The sequence below is a fragment of the Ranitomeya variabilis genome, chromosome 2, assembly GCF_051348905.1.
Source record: "Ranitomeya variabilis isolate aRanVar5 chromosome 2, aRanVar5.hap1, whole genome shotgun sequence".
NCBI classification, from domain to species: domain Eukaryota; kingdom Metazoa; phylum Chordata; class Amphibia; order Anura; family Dendrobatidae; genus Ranitomeya; species Ranitomeya variabilis.
This window is the reverse complement of record NC_135233.1, coordinates 411218076-411242315: the sequence shown is the minus strand read 5'-3', so window position 1 is coordinate 411242315 and position 24240 is coordinate 411218076.

The following is a 24240-nucleotide window of genomic DNA, read 5'->3' as shown; positions in this document are numbered from 1 at the left end:
GCGCACTGGGTTAATGTGGTGGATGCAGGGTCCACAGGGGACAGCCATATTGGGACAGTTCTGCCTAGCCCATGGTCTAGGAAACAGTTGACTGTAGGCGTTCACCACCCCTCCTCCTCCTCCTCCTCCTCCAGAAGCAAAAGCTCATCCACACAGCGCAGTCGCACGACCACTCCATCCGCAACTGTCAGTGTTGCACACGAGGTGTCCCATTATCGAACAGCTAGTGGTAAGCGTCAGCAGGCTGTGTTACAAATGAAGTGTTTGGGCAACAACAGACACACCGCAGAAGTACTGGCCGAGTACTTCCAGCAAGAAACTCAGTCATGGCTGGGCAGTGTACATCTTGAGGCAGGCAAGGTAGTCAGTGATAACGGAAGAAATTTTATGGCTGCCATAGCCCTTTCAGAACTGAAACACATACCTTGCCTGACTCACACCTTGAACCTGGTGGTGCAGTGCTTCCTGGAAAATTATCCGGGGTTACCAGCCCTGCTCCTGAAGGTGCGAAGACTTTACTCGCACATCCGCCGGTCGCCCGTACACTCCAGCCATATGCTGAACCATCAGCGATCGCTGAATCTTCCCCAGCACCGCCTAATAATCGACGTTGCAACAAGGTGGAACTCCTCACTGCACATGCTTTAGAGGCTGTGCAAACAGAGGCGTGCTGTAATTTATTTGTGGGAGGATACACAAACATGGGCAGGCACTTGGATGGCAGACATGGAGTTGTCTGGTGTGCAATGGTCGAAGCTACAAGACCTCTGTCAAGTCCTTCAGTGTTTTGAGGAATGCACACATCTGGTAAGTGCAGACGACGCCATCATAAGCATGAGCATCCCACTAATGCGTCTGCTGATGCAAAGTTTGACGCACATTAAGGAGCAGACATCTGCAGCCAAGGAGGAGGGAAGCCTTGATGACAGTCAGCCATTGTCTGCTCAGGGAACTCTCCTGGATGAGGTGGGGGACGAAGAGGAGGAGGAGGAGGATGATGGGGATGAATATTTATGGGAGGAGGATGCTTCTCAGGGGGCACTAGAAACTGGTGGCGTTGCAAGGTCAGGTACAGGGTTTTTGCGGGACACAAGTGATGTTGATTTGCAAGACAGTGCTCCTCAACCCAGCACAAGCAGTGAATTGACACCTGGAACATTGGCCCACAAGGCTGAGTATGCCTTGTGTATCCTAAAAAGGGACGCCCGCATTATCAAAATGATGACCGATGACGATTACTGGTTGGCCTGCCTCCTGGATCCACGATATAAAGGAAAATTACAAAATATCATGCCACATGAGAACCTTGAGCAAATATTGTCTACCAAACAAGCAACTCTTGTAGACCGTTTGGTTCAGGCATTCCCAGCACACAGCGGCGGTGATGGTTCTCACACGAGCCATAGGAGGCAACATGGCAGAGGTGTTAGAGGTGCACAAATTCAAAGTGGAGTTGGACAAAGGGGTTTTATGACTAGGTTGTGGAGTGATTTCGCAATGACCGCTGACACTACAGGTACTGCAGCATCGATTCAAAGTGACAGGAGATACCATTTTTACAGTATGGTTATGAACTACTTTTCCTCCCTTATCGATGTTCTCCCTCACAGGTCATTCCCCTTTGATTACTGGGCATCTAAAATAGACCCCTGGCCTGAATTGGCAAAATAAGTGCAGCGCCCCAGAGTCCTGGTCGTTGCAGTACTGATGCTCCGCCGCTAAGGGGGGCTATGGTACGTCTGATGGCACTGAAGGAGTACACCTGACCAGGTATCACAGACACCAATACACTTCATAGTCTGGCCTCCAGGGGGAGCTAAGGGTGCTATGTATTAGGCCACTCCTCACAATCTGGTAAAACTAGGGGTTAGATAGGAAGTTAGACAGAAGCTGACTGGGAATCGAACAGGCAACACCCTGTGGCAGAGGGTGTTGCGGGGAGAGACTCAGGGGGGTCACTGTCAGGGGTGGGATCCTGACAGAGGCCTAGCGAACAGAGAGAACGTTACGGGACCGCGCCTGCACCTGATCGCGGCGGTACCCTAAGAAAGGATAAGAAGCGAGGTTTATTGTGCTGAGTGAGAAACGAGATCAACGCAACAAGGAGAAACACCAGTAGGAGTCGTGCTGTAAGATCAGGCAACATCCTACTGAGGCGCGCAGCCGGTGGCCGGAACGCCGAGGAAGTATAGAGCTCCAGGCCTAACTTCAAACCTACGGCAGGACAGTCAGCTATAGGCGGGCTGTCTCACACAAATCACCTATGAAGACACAGGGGGCAACAACAGGAGAAGGGCGACACTAGGGTCCAGGAAGAGTTCCGAGCCTATCCGTCATACGGGTGCGTCCTAGCCATATCATCTGGGGGACGAAGAAGAACATCAGAATCGAGTTGTGAGGGAACTTCAGAAACAGACACAACAGTTGTGGGGACTATCCCGTAAGCACAGCAGGGGAGGACCACAACACACAAGCGCTAGAAGGTAGGCACAGATTTCCACCTGCAAAGGGAACTCTGGAGGTGCCATCGGACCGGCCGGACTTGCGCAGCCCGGTTAACTGTATTCCGGACTGAGGATCCTGAAGCCTTCAGTAAAGAGGTAAAGAGACTGCAACCTGGTGTCCTCGTTATTTACTGCGACCTGCACCGCACCATAACATCACCCCCAAACCTCCACATTCATTGTACGCCCCTCAGCAGGGTCACGGGCCGGGTCTAGCCACCGTGACAACCCCAGAACAGAGACTCAGAGGCCCGGTACCGGGTACCCCTCGGCCCTGCGGCAGTGGGGGCGCTACAACTTGGCGTCACGAACAGGATCTACTTAAGCCTGAAGAATCAGGTCATGTGTGCCTTGGAACTGTGATTTTTTGTGCTTGGACTGTGACTTATTGCAAAGACTGTGGACTGCCACTTGCCGCCAAAAGTTCCCGCCAAAACCGCCGCCATTGCAGCGCTAAGGAGAGCGCAGGAGAAGAAGAGGGGCGTGAAGTGGACGTAAACAAGCTGAAGAGCGCGAAAGACAATGGCCGCCCAGTCTAAGTATTTCTGTCCCTTGAGGACGTGTCCGTTAGCAGCCGAGATCCGCCTCCTAATCCTTAATGGAGGGCGGAGGCAAAGAGGGCGAAACCGCCCACGAAGGAGAGAGCGGGAAAAGGACGAAGAAGAAGAAGGGAACCACGTGGAGAACGCCATGGCGAGCCACCCAGAGCCGGAGCGTGGGGTCGGAGCAGAGGACTCCCCCAGCTACCCGGAGGGACACCGTGACCAGGCCTCCACCACTGATACTGACTTCCTACCGGCCGGAGTGGATGAGCTCAGCGACCAACTCCTGCGGACGCAGCTGAGCACTGAGGCCGGGTGGAAGAAGACCTTCATCGGAAGCCTCACCAGACGTCTGTCGGCAGCCTCGTCTGGTCCGGAGCAAGAAAGAAGTTCCAGCGCTCCGAAGCCAGAAAGCAAGGCTCTGCCGGAAAGCGAGATGCTGCAAACGGAGATGACAACGCTGCAGCGCAAGGCCCTGCAACCAGCATTCCAGATCCCAGCGGAGACGGAGCAGATCGACACCGGAGGGACCGCATCTGAAGCAGGTATGAAGAACGACCCTACCTCGCCAGCAGAGGACCTGCTGATAGGCCCCGTCGCGTTACCCCCTCTCCCTGGGACCTATAGACTCCGGCGCTTTACACCCTGGGATCGGGCCACAGGTATGGAGCACTTCTTAAAGGCCCCGATCTCGCCGATCACCTTGCCGAGCGAGGTCTATGCGGAGCTACGGCCGCCAGAGCGAGAGTAAACCTCGATGCCATGGATATGTAAATAGTTAACTGTTTGTTTCCCTGCTTTTTGCTGCTTTAAACCCGACTAGGGTTATTCTTAAAGGGATCCCTTTGTTTACCCGGGATCCCTATTGCTTTTTATTTTTGTTTTTGTTTTCCCTTTCTGCTCCTTTTAACCCCTATTTGGAAAAGAACTGCTGGATTATGAACACTGCATGATTACAAACTCACTGTAAGTAGTTTGCACCTTCTTAAAGGTGCCTTCTACTGGTTTTACAAAGAAAAGGACTCTTTGCGAAGAAACTGTTCCTGGAAGCAGTATCGGAGTCCTTGCTGTACACGAACTTGCAGCTTGAGAAGTTGCACTACCTCCGAGAGACTTGGTCGCCTCTTAAAGGGAACGTTCATCGATAGCACTTAAAGAATGATGATGCTTTAAAAGAAAGTATTAATAATGTTTACGTATAAAAAAAGGTTATATGTAGTGAGCTAGTTAATTGTGAGAAATGTTTAATGATGTTGCTAGAAGAATGAGGACAGGAAGTGAACCCAGACGGGGTTAATCGGTGAGTCCTCCTAGGAGCCATACAGAGATGGCTCGGTGATCCTGAACTGAGAGATGGAAGATAAGTTCTATACTGTGTATAGTAGCAGAAAGGCAGTAGGCCCGGGCAGAAAGGGGCGGTCCTGCAACAGAACGAGAGGCAGTAGGCCTGGGGCAGATAGACAGGCGGTCCTGCAGATGTAAAGGTGGAAAATGAAGAAAAAGTTGATTAGCCTTATAATGTTTTATAAGAAGGTCTTTAGTGGATTCAGCGTGTACGTCCTTAAAGGCAATGTTAAATTATTGTTCAAAAATTTGCACTAAGTAGAATACCCGGTTGGGTAAGAAAAGTTATTTATAGTATGTTATTTAAAATATTTAACCATGTTTGTAACGTTCAAGTGTCCTCACCTCCCATAAAGGGAAGCCCTGTTCAAACTTGCTTATTGTTATTGCATTTCAAAATTGTATGTCTTTTTGCTGACATGTATTGTTGTTTTCTTCCCAGTCCAGGAGTACTGGATTTAACCGGGGGGGAGTGCAGCGCCCCAGAGTCCTGGTCGTTGCAATACTGATGCTCCGCCGCTAAGGGGGGCTATGGTACATCTGATGGCACTGAAGGAGTACACCTGACCAGGTATCACAGACACCAATACACTTCATAGTCTGGCCTCCAGGGGGAGCTAAGGGTGCTATGTATTAGGCCACTCCTCACAATCTGGTAAAACTGGGGGTTAGATAGGAAGTTAGACAGAAGCTGACTGGGAATCGAACAGGCAACACCCTGTGGCAGAGGGTGTTGCGGGGAGAGACTCAGGGGGGTCACTGTCAGGGGTGGGATCCTGACAGAGGCCTAGCGAACAGAGAGAACGTTACGGGACCGAGCCTGCACCTGATCGCGGCGGTACCAGGGCCGGACTGGCCATCGGGCAGTTCTGGCAAATGCCAGAAGGGCCGGTGGCAGTAGTGGGCCGCTCGAGTGTGCCGCTGTCGGCACACTCTCCCCGCTGTCGGCGCACTCCCGGCCCCGCATTCAACTATACCGGCGTCATAGACGCCGGTACAGTTGAATGCAATGATGGAGGAGAGAGCGTCTGCTGACGCTTCCTCTCCCATCATTCCCCGCTCTGCCTGCCGCTGACACTGCGGGTGCGCGATGACATCATATCATCGCGCACCTGCTGTGTGACCGGGCGGGCAGACTGCGACTGCTGAGACCAGAGCCAGAGCAGCGCGGGGCAGGAGGAAAGGTGAGTAGAGTGTTTTTTTGTTTTTTTTTATCAATGAGTGATGACTGGATTGTGGAGCTATTGGGGGGGGGGCTGTGCTGCATTCCATTCTATGGACCTCTGCTGCATTATAGTCTATGGGGCTGGCTGCATTCCATTCTATGGGCCTCTGCTGCATTATATTCTATGGGCCTGTGCTGCATTCCATTCTGTGGGCCTCTGCTGCATTATATTCTATGGGCCTGTGCTGCATTCCATTCTATGGGCCTCTGCTGCATTATATTCTATGGGCCTGTGCTGCATTCCATTCTATGGGCCTCTGCTGCATCATAGTCTATGGGGCTGGCTGCATTCCATTCTATGGGCCTCTGCTGCATTATAGTCTATGGGGCTGGCTGCATTCCATTCTATGGGCCTCTGTTGCATTATATTCTATGGGCCTGTGCTGCATTCCATTCTATGGGCCTCTGCTGCATTATATTCTATGGGCCTGTGCTGCATTCCATTCTATGGACCTCTGCTGTATTATAGTCTATGGGGCTGGCTGCATTCCATTCTATGGGCCTCTGCTGCATTATATTCTATGGGCCTGTGCTGCATTCCATTCTATGGGCCTCTGCTGCATTATATTCTATGGGCCTGTGCTGCATTCCATTCTATGGGCCTCTGCTGCATTATATTCTATGGGCCTGTGCTGCATTCCATTCTATGGGCCTCTGCTGCATTATAGTCTATGGGGCTGGCTGCATTCCATTCTATGGGCCTCTGCTGCATTATATTCTATGGGCCTGTGCTGCATTCCATTCTATGGGCCTCTGCTGCATTATATTCTATGGGCCTGTGCTGCATTCCATTCTATGGGCCTCTGCTGCATTATATTCTATGGGCCTGTGCTGCATTCCATTCTATGGGCCTCTGCTGCATTATAGTCTATGTGGCTGGCTGCATTCCATTCTATGGGCCTCTGCTGCATTATAGTCTATGGGGCTGGCTGCATTCCATTCTATGGGCCTCTGCTGCATTATATTCTATGGGCCTGTGCTGCATTCCATTCTATGGGCCTCTGCTGCATTATATTCTATGGGCCTGTGCTGCATTCCATTATATGGACCTCTGCTGCATTATAGTCTATGGGGCTGGCTGCATTCCATTCTATGGGCCTCTGCTGCATTATATTCTATGGGCCTGTGCTGCATTCCATTCTATGGGCCTCTGCTGCATTATATTCTATGGGCCTGTGCTGCATTCCATTCTATGGGCCTCTGCTGCATTATATTCTATGAGCCTGTGCTGCATTCCTGTTGTGAATTAGACTTTTTGGCTCCCTCTTGTGGTTACTAGTGATATGACTCTGGGATTGTCTTTCCTCAGTTTGGCACCCACCTGGGTCGTTAGTCCAGGGGTGTTGCTATATAAACTTCTTGGATCCTTAGTCCAGTGCCTGGCATCGTTGTAATCAGATCCTTCCTGTTTGCTCCTGTGTGCTGGTCTTGGTTCGTGCAAAATTAAGCTAAGTCCTGCTTCTTTGTTTTTTGGTTATTTGCTTGCTCTCATTTTTGTCCAGCTTGTACTAAATGTGATTCCTGACCTTGCTGGAAGCTCTAGGTGGGGCTGGTGTTCTCCCCCCGGGCCGTTAGACGGTTCGGGGGTTCTTGAATATCCAGCGTGGATATTTTGATAGGGTTTTTGCTGACCATATAAGTCATCTTACTATATTCTGCTATTAGCTAGTGGGCCTCTCTTTGCTAAATACCTAGCTCATTCTTACGTTTGTCTTTTCCTCTTACCTCACCGTTATTATTTGTTGGGGGCTTGTATCCAACTTTTGGGGTCTTTTCTCTGGAGGCAAGAAAGGTCTTTCTTTTCCCTTCTAGGGTTAGTTAGTTCTCCGGCTGGCGCGAGATGTCTAGAACCAACGTAGGCACGTTCCCCGGCTGCTTCTATTTGTGGTGCTAGGATTAGATATATGGTCAGCTCAGTTACCACTGCCCTATGAGCTGGTTTTTTGTGTTTGCAGACTTAGTAATTATTTCTGAGACCCTCTGCCATTGGGGTCATAACAGTATGCCAGGCCAACATTGAATGTTTAATGCATTGCAGAAGTGGGATAATAAGAAAGGAAATTCTGAGTTTTTTTTTTTTTTTTTTTCCTCTCTTCCTCCCCTTTACCTCTGAGTGGCTTAAGCTTGCTGCAGACATGAATGTCCAGACTCTGATTACAAGTGTGGATCAGCTTGCTGCTCGTGTGCAGGGCATACAAGATTTTGTTACCAGTAGTCCTATGTCTGAACCTAAAATACCTATTCCTGAACTGTTCTCTGGAGATCGATTTAAGTTTAGAAATTTCAGGAATAATTGTAAATTGTTTCTATCTCTGAGACCCCGTTCATCTGGAGATTCAGCTCAGCAAGTTAAAATTGTTATCTCTTTTTTACGGGCCGACCCTCAGGATTGGGCTTTCTCGCTAGCGCCAGGAGATCCGGCATTGGCAAATATTGATGCGTTTTTTCTGGCGCTCGGATTGCTTTACGAGGAACCCAATCTTGAAGTTCAGGCAGAAAAAGCCTTGCTGGCTATTTCTCAGGGCCAGGATGAAGCTGAAGTGTATTGCCAAAAATTTCAGAAATGGTCCGTGCTTACTCAGTGGAATGAGTGTGCTCTGGCCGCAAATTTCAGAAATGGCCTTTCTGAAGCCATTAAGAATGTGATGGTGGGTTTCTCCATTCCTACAAGTCTGAATGATTCCATGGCGCTGGCTATTCAAATTGATCGGCGTTTGCGGGAGCGCAAAACTGCTAATCCTCTGGTGGTGTTGTCTGAACAGACACCTGATTTAATGCAATGTGATAGAATTCAGACTAGAAATGAGCGGAAAAATCATAGACGTCAGAATGGGTTGTGTTTTTACTGTGGTGATTCTACACATGTTATATCAGCATGCTCTAAACGCCTAACAAGGGTTGTTAGTCCTGTCGCCATTGGTAATTTGCAACCTAAATTTATTTTGTCTGTGACTTTAATTTGCTCATTGTCTTCTTACCCTGTTATGGCGTTTGTGGATTCAGGTGCTGCCCTGAGTCTTATGGATCTGTCATTTGCCAAGCGCTGTGGTTTTGTTCTTGAACCGTTGGTAAATCCTATTCCTCTTAGAGGTATTGATGCTACGCCATTGGCGGAAAATAAACCGCAGTTTTGGACGCAGGTAACCATGTGCATGACTCCTGAACATCGGGAGGTGATTCGTTTTCTTGTTCTGCATAAAATGCATGATTTGGTCGTTTTGGGTCTGCCATGGTTACAGACCCACAATCCAGTCTTGGATTGGAAGGCAATGTCTGTGTCAAGTTGGGGCTGTCAGGGAATTCATGCTGATTCCCCGCCGGTGTCTATTGCTTCCTCTACTCCTTCGGAAGTTCCTGAGTATTTGTCTGATTATCAGGATGTATTCAGCGAGTCCAGGTCCAGTGCTCTGCCTCCTCATAGGGACTGTGACTGCGCCATAGATTTGATTCCAGGTAGTAAATTTCCTAAGGGAAGACTATATAATCTGTCTGTACCTGAGCATGCCGCAATGCGGTCTTATATCAAGGAGTCTCTGGAGAAGGGGCATATCCGTCCATCCTCTTCCCCTCTTGGTGCGGGATTCTTTTTTGTGGCCAAGGACGGATCTTTGAGACCTTGTATTGACTATCGGCTTCTGAATAAAATCACTGTTAAATTTCAGTATCCTTTGCCTCTGTTGTCGGACTTGTTTGCCCGGATTAAAGGTGCCAAGTGGTTCACCAAGATAGATCTTCGTGGTGCGTACAACCTTGTGCGCATTAAGCAAGGAGATGAATGGAAGACAGCATTTAATATGCCCGAAGGTCATTTTGAGTACTTGGTGATGCCTTTTGGGCTCTCTAATGCTCCCTCAGTGTTTCAGTCCTTTATGCATGATATTTTCCGGAAGTATCTGGATAAATTTATGATTGTTTATCTGGATGATATTCTGGTTTTCTCTGAAGATTGGGACTCACATGTGGAGCAGGTCAGGATGGTGTTTCAGGTTTTGCGTGAGAATGCTTTGTTTGTTAAGGGCTCAAAGTGTCTCTTTGGAGTACAGAAGGTTCCCTTTTTGGGGTTTATTTTTTCCCCTTCTGCTGTGGAGATGGACCCAGTCAAGGTCCGAGCTATTCATGATTGGACTCAACCCACGTCAGTTAAGAAGAAGTTCTTGGGTTTTGCTAACTTCTACCGTCGTTTTATCGCTAATTTTTCTAGCGTTGTTAAACCTTTGACGGATATGACCAAGAAAGGTTCTGATGTTGCTAACTGGGCTCCTGCAGCCGTGGAGGCGTTCCAAGAGTTGAAACGCCGGTTTACTTCGGCGCCTGTTTTGTGCCAGCCTGATGTCTCACTTCCCTTTCAGGTCGAAGTGGATGCTTCTGAGATTGGGGCAGGGGCCGTTTTGTCGCAGAGAGGCCCTGGTTGCTCGGTAATGAGACCATGTGCTTTCTTCTCTAGGAAGTTTTCGCCTGCTGAGCGGAATTATGATGTTGGCAATCGGGAGTTGCTGGCCATGAAGTGGGCATTTGAGGAGTGGCGTCATTGGCTCAAGGGTGCTAAGCATCGTGTGGTGGTCTTGACTGATCACAAAAATTTGATGTATCTCGAGTCTGCTAAACGCCTGAATCCTAGACAGGCCCGCTGGTCATTGTTTTTCTCCCGTTTTGACTTTGTGGTCTCGTATTTACCAGGTTCAAAGAATGTGAAGGCTGATGCTCTTTCAAGGAGCTTTGTGCCTGACTCTCCTGGAGTCGCAGAACCAGTTGGTATTCTTAAAGAGGGAGTTATCTTGTCGGCCATTTCTCCTGATTTGCGACGTGTGTTGCAGAGATTTCAGGCTGGTAGACCTGACTCTTGTCCACCTGACAGACTGTTTGTTCCTGATAAGTGGACCAGCAGAGTCATTTCCGAGGTTCATTCCTCGGTGTTGGCAGGGCATCCGGGAATTTTTGGCACCAGAGATCTGGTGGCTAGGTCCTTTTGGTGGCCTTCCTTGTCACGGGATGTGCGGTCATTTGTGCAGTCCTGTGGGACTTGTGCTCGAGCTAAGCCTTGCTGTTCTCGTGCCAGCGGGTTGCTCTTGCTCTTGCCCTTGCCTGTCCCGAAGAGGCCTTGGACACACATTTCCATGGATTTCATTTCAGATCTCCCGGTGTCTCAGGGCATGTCTGTCATCTGGGTGGTATGTGATCGCTTTTCTAAAATGGTCCATTTGGTGCCTTTGCCTAAGCTGCCTTCCTCTTCCGATCTGGTTCCTGTGTTCTTTCAGAATGTGGTTCGTTTACACGGCATTCCTGAGAATATTGTGTCTGACAGAGGATCCCAGTTTGTTTCCAGGTTCTGGCGATCCTTTTGTGCTAGGATGGGCATTGATTTGTCGTTTTCGTCTGCCTTTCATCCTCAGACTAATGGACAAACGGAGCGAACTAATCAGACTCTGGAGGCTTATTTGAGGTGTTTTGTTTCGGCAGATCAGGATGATTGGGTGACCTTCTTGCCGTTGGCTGAGTTTGCCCTTAATAATCGGGCTAGTTCCGCTACTTTGGTTTCGCCATTTTTCTGCAACTCTTGTTTCCATCCTCAATTTTCCTCGGGACATGTGGAGCCTTCTGACTGTTCTGGGGTAGATTCTGTGGTGGATAGGTTGCAGCAGATCTGGAATCATGTGGTGGACAACTTAAAGTTGTCACAGGAGAAGGCTCAGCGTTTTGCCAACCGCCGCCGCGGTGTGGGTCCCCGACTTCGTGTTGGGGATTTGGTATGGCTGTCTTCTCGATTTGTTCCTATGAAGGTCTCCTCTCCTAAATTTAAGCCTCGCTTCATCGGTCCTTACAAGATATTGGAAATCCTTAATCCTGTGTCCTTTTGCTTGGATCTTCCGGTGTCGTTTGCCATTCACAACGTGTTCCATAGGTCTTTGTTGCGGCGGTACGTTGTACCTATGGTTCCTTCTGTTGAGCCTCCTGCTCCGGTGTTGGTTGAGGGCGAGTTGGAGTACGTGGTGGAGAAGATCTTGGATTCTCGTCTCTCCAGACGGAGGCTTCAGTATCTGGTCAAGTGGAAGGGCTATGGTCAGGAGGATAATTCCTGGGTGGTTGCTTCTGATGTGCATGCGGCCGATTTAGTTCGTGCCTTTCACGCTGCTCATCCTGATTGCCCTGGTGGTCTTGGTGAGGGTTCGGTGACCCCTCCTTAAGAGGGGGGTACTGTTGTGAATTAGACTTTTTGGCTCCCTCTTGTGGTTACTAGTGACATGACTCTGGGATTGTCTTTCCTCAGTTTGGCACCCACCTGGGTCGTTAGTCCAGGGGTGTTGCTATATAAACTTCTTGGATCCTTAGTCCAGTGCCTGGCATCGTTGTAATCAGATCCTTCCTGTTTGCTCCTGTCTGCTGGTCTTGGTTCGTGCAAAATTAAGCTAAGTCCTGCTTCTTTGTTTTTTGGTTATTTGCTTGCTCTCATTTTTGTCCAGCTTGTACTAAATGTGATTCCTGACCTTGCTGGAAGCTCTAGGGGGCTGGTGTTCTCCCCCCGGGCCGTTAGACGGTTCGGGGGTTCTTGAATATCCAGCGTGGATATTTTGATAGGGTTTTTGCTGACCATATAAGTCATCTTACTATATTCTGCTATTAGCTAGTGGGCCTCTCTTTGCTAAATACCTAGCTCATTCTTACATTTGTCTTTTCCTCTTACCTCACCGTTATTATTTGTTGGGGGCTTGTATCCAACTTTTGGGGTCTTTTCTCTGGAGGCAAGACAGGTCTTTCATTTCCCTTCTAGGGTTAGTTAGTTCTCCGGCTGGCGCGAGACGTCTAGAACCAACGTAGGCACGTTCCCCGGCTGCTTCTATTTGTGGTGCTAGGATTAGATATATGGTCAGCTCAGTTACCACTGCCCTATGAGCTGGTTTTTTGTGTTTGCAGACTTAGTAATTATTTCTGAGACCCTCTGCCATTGGGGTCATAACACATTCCATTCTATGGGCCTCTGCTACATTATAGTCTATGGGGCTGGCTGCATTCCATTCTATGGGCCTCTGCTGCATTATAGTCTATGGGGCTGGCTGCATTCCATTCTATGGGCCTCTGCTGCATTATATTCTATGGGGCTGTGCTGCATTCCATTCTATGGGCCTCTGCTGCATTATATTCTATGGGGCTGTGCTGCATTCCATTCTATGGGCCTGTGCTGCATTATATTCTATGGGCCTGTGCTGCATTATATTCTATGGGCCTGTACTGCATTATATTCTATGGGCCTGTGCTGCATTATATTCTATGGGGCTGTGCTGCATTATATTCTATGGGGCTGTGCTGCATTCCATTCTATGGGCCTGTGCTGCATTATATTCTATGGGCCTGTGCTGCATTGTATTCTATGGGCCTGTGCTGCTTTCCATTCTATGGGCCTGTGCTGCATTCCATTCTATGGGCCTGTGCTGCATTATATTCTATGGGCCTGTGCTGCATTATAATCTATGGGGCTGTGCTGCATTATATTCTATGGGCCTGTGCTGCATTATATTCTATGGGCCTGTGCTGCATTATACTCTATGGGGCTGTGCTGCATTCCATTCTATGGGCCTGTGCTGCATTATATTCTATGGGCCTGTGCTGCATTATATTCTATGGGCCTGTGCTGCATTATATTCTATGGGGCTGTGCTGCATTATATTCTATGGGGGCTGTGCTGCATTACATTCTATGGGGGCTGGCTGTATTACATTCTATGGGGCTGTGCTGCATTACATTCTATAGGCCTGTGCTGCATTATATTGTATGGGGGCTGTGCTGCATTACATTCTATGGGGCTGTGCTGCATTACATTCTATGGGGCTGTGCTGCATTATATTGTATGGGGGCTGTGCTGCATTACATTCTATGGGGCTGTGCTGCATTATATTCTATGGGGGCTGGCTGTATTACATTCTATGGGGGCTGGCTGTATTACATTCTATGGGGCTGTGGTGCTGCATTACATTCTATGGGGGCTGTGCTGCATTACATTCTATGGGGCCTGTGCAGCATTACATTCTATGGGGCTGTGCTGTATTACATTCTATGGGGGCTGTGCTGTATTACATTCTATGGGGGCTGTGCAGCATTACATTCTATGGGGCTGTGCTGTATTATAGTCTATGGGGGCTGGCTGTATTACATTCTATGGGGGCTGGCTGCATCACATTCTATGGGGGCTGTGCTGCATTACATTCTATGGGGGCTGTGCTGCATTACATTCTATGGGGGCTGTGCTGCATTACATTCTATGGGGGCTGTGCTGCATTACATTCTATGGGGGCTGTGCTGCATTACATTCTATGGGGGCTGTGCAGCATTACATTCTATGGGGCTGTGCTGTATTATAGTCTATGGGGGCTGGCTGTATTACATTCTATGGGGGCTGTGCTGTATTACATTCTATGGGGGCTGAGCTGTAATGCTGGATACAGCTGTAATTATATGTTATATAGTCGTGTTACACTCCCCTCACTTCTTGTAGCCTACAAGTGTACAAAGATATTATACAGTCACCATCTGACAAGTGGGCCTGTGTGACTTCAAATGCCAGGGCTGAATTTTAGTCCCAGTCCGGCCCTGGGCGGTACCCTAAGAAAGGATAAGAAGCAAGGTTTATTGTGCTGAGTGAGAAACGAGATCAACGCAACAAGGAGAAACACCAGTAGGAGTCGTGCTGTAAGACGAGGCAACATCCTACTGAGGCGCGCAGCCGGTGGCCGGAACGCCGAGGAAGTATAGAGCTCCAGGCCTAACTTCAAACCTATGGCAGGACAGTCTGCTATAGGCGGGCTGTCTCACACAAATCACCTATGAAGACACAGGGGGCAACAACAGGAGAAGGGCGACACTAGGGTCCAGGAAGAGCTCCGAGCCTACCCGTCATACGAGTGCGTCCTAGCCATATCATCTGGGGGACGAAGAAGAACATCAGAATCGAGTTGTGAGGGAACTTCAGAAACAGACACAACAGTTGTGGGGACTATCCCGTAAGCACAGCAGGAGAGGACCACAACACACAAGCGCTAGAAGGTAGGCACAGATTTCCACCTGCAAAGGGAACTCTGGAGGTGCCATCGGACCGGCCGGACTTGCGCAGCCCGGTTAACCGTATTCCGGACTGAGGATCCTGAAGCCTTCAGTAAAGAGGTAAAGAGACTGCAACCTGGTGTCCTCGTTATTTACTGCGACCTGCACCGCACCATAACATCACCCCCAAACCTCCACATTCATTGTAAGCCCCTCAGCAGGGTCACGGGCCGGGTCTAGCCACCGTGACAACCCCAGAACAGAGACTCAGAGGCCCGGTACCGGGTACCCCTCGGCCCTGCGGCAGTGGGGGCGCTACATATGCATTACAGGAGCTCGCTTGCCCTGCTGCTAGTGTGCTATCCGAAAGAGTCTTCAGTGCTGCTGGTTCAATACTGGCCAAAAAAAGGACACGTCTGGCTACCCAAAATGTCGATGATCTAACCTTCATTAAAATTAACCAATCATGGATTTCAAATTATTTTGCCCCACCTTCCCCTGCTGACACGTAGCTTGCCTGAAAAATGTCTTGCTTTTGGCCTCCTCTTACTGACTGCTTCAATTCCTCCATTTGCAGCTGCTGAATCTCCACCATAGGCCATTTTTATACCTCCCTAAATGGGCTGACTCCCCCCACAGGGCCGTGGTCACCACCTGGCGCAAGCACCCGTGCGAGTGCCATTTGCCTGGACAGTTGGGTGTGCCCACTCTTGAGCGACAGCACTGGCACAGGGTCCCTCATAGTACAAAGAAGTGTCTCTGACGGTGGTGGTGCACAACCAACGTCAGACACAACGTCGTAATATGAGGGGCACTGTGCCAGTACCGCCGCCCACGAGAGAGTGTTCCCCCCAGCTCGAACAGTGCTCTACCACTTGCAATACTTACCTCTCCCTGCTCCACCACTGTGTAGTCTGTGCTGTTAAATCCTTCAATGGCACTGCCAATACAAATTTGTTGAAATGATAGATGATAGTTAAAATATACAGGGGCCCTGGCCTCCATTTAGACCAGTTAATACTTTGCGCCTACTACCACTGTCTGCTACTCAGCAGAGGAGCCCACCCCTGTACCTAGCTATGCCACCTGTTTATTTATGAACAATTTTTTGGCAGACATTTAGCTTACTTTATTATTAGGGCCTACTAACTGTGTCTGCCGCTCATTACAGTTGTCCTCCACTGAACAAAGCAATGCCGCCTGTTTAGTCCTGATACCAATTTTGAACTGCATTTAGCCCACTTTATTATTTGGGCCTACTAACTGTGTCTGCCGCTCATTACAGTTGTCCTCCACTGAACAAAGCAATGCCGCCAGTTTAGTCCTGTTACCAATTTTGAACTGCATTTAACCCACTTTATTATTTGGGCCTACTAACTGTGTCTGGCACTCCTTACAGTTGTCCTCCACTGAACAAAGCAATGCCGCCTGTTTAGTCCTGTTACCAATTTTAAACTGCATTTAGCCCACTTTATTATTTGGGCCTACTAACTGTGTCTGCCACTCCTTACAGTTGTCCTCCGCTGAAGAAAGCAATGCCGCCAGTTTAGTCCTGTTACCAATTTTGAACTGCATTTAGCCCACTTTATTATTTGGGCCTACTAACTGTGTCTTGCACTCCTTACAGTTGTCCTCCACTGAACAAAGCAATGCCGCCTGTTTAGTCCTGTTACCAATTTTAAACTGCATTTAGCCCACTTTATTATTTGGGCCTACTAACTGTGTCTGCCACTCCTTACAGTTGTCCTCCGCTGAAGAAAGCAATGCTGCCAGTTTAGTCCTGTTACCAATTTTGAACTGCATTTAGCCTACTTAATTATTTGGGCCTTCTAACTGTGTCAGCCACTCCTTACAGTTGTCCTCCAATGAACAAAGCAATGCCGCCTGTTTAGTCCTGTTACCAATTTTGAACTGCATTTAGCCCACTTTATTATTTGGGCCTACTGTGTCTGCCGCTCATTACAGTTGTCCTCCACTGAACAAAGCAATGCCGCCAGTTTAGTCCTGTTACCAATTTTGAACTGCATTTAGCCTACTTAATTATTTGGGCCTACTAACTGTGTCAGCCACTCCTTACAGTTGTCCTCCACTGAACAAAGCAATGCCGCCTGTTTAGTCCTGTTACCAATTTTGAACTGCGTTTAGCCCACTTTATTATTTGGGCCTACTAACTGTGTCTGCCACTCCTTACAGTTGTCCTCCGCTGAACAAAGCAATGCCGTCTGTTTAGTCCTGTTACCAATTTTGAACTGCATTTAGCCTACTTTATTATTTGGGCCTATATCTGTGTTTCCTCCTCATCCTGCCCATTGCCCAGCCACTGCTAGATGAGTCTGCTGGTACATTGACCCAGACCACTACATTCCCCTTGCACTCTACACAGCCAGAATCTGACCCTGCTGAAAGTCAGGTTCCCCTTCCCGCATACTATACCACCTTACACGGGGACAAAGAGGAAAGTGCAGATGAAAGTGCAGGTTCCTTCATCAGGTGGGGGGGCATACTCGTTGGCGATGTCACTGGCACAGGGCCCCTCATAGTACGCAAAAGTGTCTCTGCCGGTGGGAGGTGCCAACCACCGTTAAACAAACCGCCGTACTATGAGGGGCCCTGTGCCAGTGCCAATGCCAACGAGTGGCCCCCCCGCTTGCTCAGGATCACAGCACTTGCAAAGTTGAAATACTTACCTCTCCCTGCTCCACCACCTTGACGTATTCCGCGTTTCCTGGGCCCACGAAAGTCTTGAGCCAGCCCTACCCCCCACAACTTTAGCCAAATGACCCCCAGTTTTCAATGCCTAACTATTATTATAAAGTAAATTAAGATTGACAAGCTTCAGTAATAAGAATTGATGTTTTTGGCATTAAAATGGGCACTGTAGGTGTTTTCCTGTCCTCCACTCACTGCCGACTTTGATTCCCCATTGACTTTCATTGGGTTTCGTGTTTCAGTCGGCCCCCGACTTTACGCAATAATCGGCCGATTTCACCCGACCCGACTTTTGACAAAGTCGGGTTTCGCAAAACCCGACTCGATCCGAAAAAAGTAAAAGTCGCTCAACTCTAACTCCGACCACTCTCTCCGACCATTGCTCTTGCTACGCGCATAGATTTGCGCTTTCAGGAAAGTACTCGAGAGTCTGCCAGGGAGAGGAGGTCCTATAGGTCCTCATCTTCTTCCTCTGTTCCTAGGTCTCTCAGCCCTCGCCCTTCTGGTTCCCCCAGTAGCTCCGTTCCTGAGCCCATGTAGGTAGTTGCAGGTAGATCGGGTTAAGTTAGCCGAACATCGTCGAAAAGAGAGGTTGGCACAGGGTCTGTGCTTATACTGCGGTGGAGCGTCTCACTTCTTGCGTTCCTGCCCTGAGAGGCCAGAAAACGCCTCCACCTATGTCAGGTAGGAGAGGTCTCCCTAGGTGTGTGATTCCTCTTCACCGCTTACTCTTTCTGTTTTAATTGTCCAAGGTCGCAGACGTTACACTGAGGTGGCGTATGTGGATTCGGGCGCGGCAGGCAACTTCATCCGGCTTGAGGAGTTGAAGAAATACCGGATCCCCGTGATGTCATTAGAGCACCCTCATATGGTTGCCTTTGTCGATGGAAAACTCCTGCAAGAGTCTGTCACCATGGTCACTGAGGAACTGGTTCTTTAAGTCGGGGCCCTACATCAAGAGGGAATTGCCTTCTATGTCTTGCCCAATCTGTCTCATGCGCTACTTCTAGGTCTTCCGTGGCTTCAGACCCATGAACCCGTTCTGGATTGGTGCTCCGGAGAGGTCCTCCGGTGGGGACATCCTTGTCAGGAGAGATGCTTAGTCTCAGTCCATCCGGTTGCTTCTTCTCAACCTTCTTCTGGTCCAGTCGGCTTGCCTTCCGCCTATTGGTCTTATGTGGATGTCTTTGATAAAAAGGAAGCGGAGACCTTGCCACCACATCGTCCCTATGACTGTCCAGTTGAACTACGGCCAAGGACTACCCCTCCAAGGGGTTGAATCTATCCACTCTCTCAGGCTGAGACTTCAGCTATGTCGGAGTATATCCGTGAAAACCTTGCCAAGGGGTTTATACGTAAATCCTTCTCACCCGTGGGTGCCGGCTTCTTCTTTGTTAACCCCTTCATGACCTCCGTTTTTCCGTGTTCGTTTTTCGCTCCCCTCCTTCCTAGAGCCATAACTTTTTTATTTTTCCATTAATATGGCCACGTGAGGGCTTATTTTTTGCAAAACAAGTTGTACTTTTGAATGACTCATTGGTTTTAGCATGTCGTGTACTAGTAAACGGGAAACAAATTCCAAGTGCGGTGAAATTGCAAAAAAAGTGCAATCCCACACTTGTTTTTTGTTTGGCTTTTTTGCTAGTTTCACTAATTGCTAAAACTGACATCCTATTATGACTCTCCAGGTCATTACGAGTTCATAGACACCTAACATGACTAGGTTATTTTTTATCTAAGCGGTGAAAAAAAATTCCAAACTTTGCTTAAAAAATAAAAATGCGCCATTTTCCGATACCCATAGCGTCTCCATTTTTCATGACCTGGGGTCAGTTGAGGGCTTATTTTTTGCGTGCCGAGCTGGAGTTTTTAATAATACCATTTTGGTGCAGATACGTTCTTTTGATTGCCCGTTGTCGCGTCGACCAAAAAAACTTATTTCTGGGGTTTCAAATTTTTTTCTCGCTACGCTGTTTAGCAATCAGGTTAATGCTTTTTTTTATTGATAGATCGGGCGATTCTGAACGCGGCGATACCAAATATGTGTAGGTTTGATTTTTTTTTTATTGATTTATTTTGAATGGGGCGAAAGGGGGGTGATTTAAACTTTTAAACTTTTTTATTTTTTTCACATTTTTTTTTACTTTTTTTTTTTACTTTTGCATGCTTCAATAGCCTCCATGGGAGGCTAGAAGCTGGCACAACTCAATCGCCTCTGCTACATAGCAGCGATCGTCAGATCACTGCTATGCAGCAGAAATGCAGGTGTGCTGTGAGCGGCGACCACAGGGTGGCGCTCACAACTATCCGGGATCAGTAACCATAGAGGTCTCAAGGACCTCTATGGTTACTCTGCAGAAGCATCGCTGACCCCCGATCATGTGACGGGGGTCAGCGATGCGCTCATTTACGGCCGCCCGGCCGGAAGCGCCGGTTAAATGCCGCTGTCAGCGTTTGACAGCGGCATTTAACTAGTTAATAGCGGCGGCTGAATCGCGATTTCACCCGCCGCTATTGCGGGCACATGTCAGCTGTTGAAAACAACTGACATGTCCCGGCTTTGATATGGGCTCACCGCCGGAGCCCTGCATCAAAGAGGGAGATCAGACCTCGGACGTACTATCCCGTCCGAGGTCAGAGAGGAGTTAAAAAGAAGGATGGTTCTCTTCGGCCATGCATAGACTACCGGGTCTGAATGCTATTACAATAAAGAATAAGTATCCTTTGCCGCTTATTCCTGAACTTTTCGACCGTCTGAGAGGGGCTCGTGTGTTCTCCAAATTAGACTTACGTGGAGCCTGCAACCTCATTCGAATCCACCCAGGAGACGAATGGAAGACCGCTTTCAACACTCGGGATGGTCACTATGAGTACCTCGTCATGCCCTTCGGTCTGTGTAATGCTCCAGCAGTGTTCCAGAAGTTTGTCAATGACATCTTCCGAGATTTGTTATACTCCTGCGTTGTGGTATATCTTGATGATATCCTCGTTTTCTCTCCAGATTTATCTTCCCACCGGAGGAGTGTTCGTCTTGTGCTGCAACGTCTGCGGGAGAACCGGTTATACGCTACGATGGAAAAATGCATCTTCGAGCAAGTCTCTCTGCCCTTCTTAGGGTATATTGTCTCTGAGACTGGACTGGAAATGGATCCGGAGAAACTCTCTGCGATACTCCAGTGGCCTCGTCCGGTGGGAGTAAAGGCTATCCAACGCTTTCTCGGTTTTGCCAACTACTATCGACAGTTTGTTCCGCACTTCTCGTCTGTAACTAAGCCAATTTCGAATCTTACGCGGAGAGGTCTGGGTTCCGCAACTTGGTCCCCGGAGGCTGAAGATGCTTTTCTTAGTCTAAAACATGCTTTTGCAGCTGCTCCTATTTTACATGGACCCGAAGCAAACAAACCTTTTGTTCTGGAGGTGGACGCATCCTCCATTGGTGCTGGAGCGGTGCTGTCACAAAAGTCTTCTACCGGTCGTTTGGTCACCTGTGGGTTCTTTTCTAAGGCCTTTTCATCTGCGGAGTGCAACTATTCCATCAGGGATCGGGAACTGCTGGCCATTAAAATGGCTTTGGAAGAGTGGCAATATTTGTTGGAAGGAGCAGTCCATCCTTTTACTATCTTCACTGACCACAAGAATCTCTCCTACCTTCAGTCTGCCCAGAGGCTCAATCCCAGACAAGCCAGGTGGTCTTTGTTCTTTACCCGTTTCGATTTCGAGTTGCACTTTCGTCCAGGGTCGAAGAATATCAAGGCCGACACGTTATCTCGCTCTCTCCAGCCTTCTGACTTCGAGGAGGAACACTACCACTTTTTGGATCCGTCCAAAATTGTCACTGTGGCTCCTATAAGACTGATCACCCCACCTCCAGGCAAAACCTTTGTTCCAGAGGCTGATAGAAAAACGATCTTGCGTTGGGGACATTCTTCCAAAATCTTTGGGCATGTCGGTGTTAAGAACACTCTAGAACTCATCTCCCGGTTCTATTGGTGGCCTTCTCTCAGTCAAGATGTAACTGACTTCACGGCTTCGTCTTCTTCTTGTGCAAAAGTCAAGGTTCCCAGGCGTCTACCATCAGGGCTTCTGCTTCCGTTACCTGTTCCATCGTCCCCGTGGCAACATATCGCTCTGGATTTTGTTACTGACCTGCCTCGCTCTTCCGGATATACTACCATTTTGGTGGTGGTAGACCGTTTCTCAAAGATGGCACACTTCGCTCCTCTACCTGGACTGCCCTCCGCTCCCGAATTAGCTAAAGTCTTCATTCAGCAGATGGAGCGCTCTGCTGCCCGGGGCTTCAGGAAAATGGCCGCGGGATGCCGTGCGTGTGCAGATGGAGATCGCGGCGGCCATTTTCCTGAAGCCCCGGGCAGCAGAGCGCTCCATCTGCGCATGCGCGGCCACAGAAAGATGGCCGCACCCACCGGTAAATGGCAGAATAGCGCAGATCGCGGTCTTTTTCATCACCTGGGCAGTGGATTCGCCTTTTGGACATGCGCACACCACTACGCCACCAACAGAATGATGATCAGGATCTGGGGGAGAAACAGCATTGTCACCACGCCCATATGACCAGACCAGCGTGAGTGACAGCCCAAAATGGCGACTTTGCAAAGGTATTTCGGCAGCATAGGTGGGTAATAAAGGCACACAAAAGACACTAATGTAACAACATGTGTATCATAGAAAAAAGATGCGGCAGCACTCACCAGCATGGTTCGTTGACAGTCCTTTATTAGCAAGCAGAAGTTAAAATGACATCTTCACGGCTACGGGGGACGTGCAGAGGAAGCGGTGAGCAGGGAACGACGACGGCAACCGTTTCGCGCTAATCCAGCGATTCTACGGGTCTAACGAGGTGGGAAGTGACGCCAGTAGAAGTAGGCTGGCCAGAGGGACCAACCCACTTCCACTACACGCCCACCTCCCCACTCGGAGTGTGTGAACATGAACAACACTAAAAAAACACTGAGAAACAGCATGTTACATTAAAACCAACCATCAGGAAAAGTTCTGGGAGTATCTATAAAGTACAAAATCGTAAAACGCTACAAGAAAGAAATTAATTAACATCATCATTTCATTCCAAGATCTCGTAATCATGTCATATACGGGAAAAAAGAAACTACAAATATCTTTTTGTTAGAAGAACAACGGATTAAACAGTTATTCCTAAGAGATCAAACTAGCCATTAATGGGTGAAACAAAATACTCAAAATAGGACACAAATATTGTTATTATAAAAAAACAGACATATCTGTCCTCTCATTGAAACCAGAGGGTCCTGCGGCTCCAGTACGTATAATCCACCGTGCCTCTTGTCTGAGGAGGAACCTGTGTAGGTCACCTCCCCGTGTGGATAGTGTTACCTTCTCTATACCTGCGAACATGAGGACCTCAGATTTACCATCATGCGTGTCCCTAATGTGTTTGATTAATCTTGGTACCCCTTTGCCGGTGTGAATTGATCTAAGGTGTTCTCTAAAACGTATAAATAACTGGCGTTTCGTTTTTCCCACATAAAATCTCTTGCAAGGGCAGAACATGGCGTAAACGACATAATCCGTCCTGCAGGAGATAAATTGCTGAACAGTATGTTTAATTGGACCAATATTTAGGGTTTGACCAGTAATATGATTATTACAAAAATTACAGTGGCCACAACGAAAATTTCCTTTGGGAGGTGATTGTTTTAACCAATTGCCCTGTGGACCTGATGTTTGATTCTGAACTACAGTCATATGAAAAAGTTTGGGCACCCCTATTAATCTTAAGCTTAATGTTTTATAAAAATTGTTTTTTTTGCAACAGCTATTTTAGTTTCATATATCTAATAACTGTTGGACACAGTAATGTTTCAGCCTTGAAATGAGGTTTATTGTACTAACAGAAAATGTGCAATCTGCATTCAAACAAAATTTAACAGGTGCATAAGTATGGGCACCCTTATCATTTTCTTGTTTTAAATACTCCTACCTACTTTTTACTGACTTACTAAAGCACTTTTTTTTGGTTTTGTAACCTCATTGAACTTTGAACTTCATAGCTAGGTGTATGCAATCATGAGAAAAGCTACTTAAAGTGGCCACTTGCAAGTTGTTCTCCTGTTTGAATCTCCTCTGAAGAGTGGCATCATGGGCTCCTCAAAACAACTGTCAAATGATCTGAAAACAAACATTATTCAACATAGTTGTTCAGAGGAAGGATACAAAAAGCTGTCTCAGAGATTTAACCTGTCAATTTCCACTGTGAGGAACATAGTAAGGAAATGGAAGAACACAGGTACAGTTCTTGTTAAGGCCAGAAGTGGCAGGCCAAGAAAAACATCAGAAAGGCAGAGAAGAAGAATGGTGAGATCAGTCAAGGACAATCCTCAGACCATCTCCAGAGAGCTGCAGCATCAACTTGCTGCAGATGGTGTCACTGTGCATCGGTCAACTATACAACGCACTGTGTTTTTTTGCCGCCATGCATAACGCCTTTTTGTATTACCAAACAACTCAATCTTGGTTTCATGAGTCCACAGGACCTTCTTCCAAAAAGAAATTGGCTTCTCCAAATGTGCTTTTGCATACCTCAGCCAACTCTGTTTGTGGCGTGCTTGCAGAAACGGCTTCTTTCGCATCACTCTCCCATACAGCTTCTCCTTGTGCAAAGTGCGTTGTATAGTTGACCGATGCTCAGTGACACCATCTGCAGCAAGTTGATGCTGCAGATCTCTGGAGGTGGCCTGAGGATTGTCCTTGACTGATTTCACCATTCTTCTTCTCTGCCTTTCTGATGTTTTTCTTGGCCTGCCACTTCTGGCCTTAACAAGAACTGTACCTGTGTTCTTCCATTTCCTTACTATGTTCCTCACAGTGGAAATTGACAGGTTAAACCTCT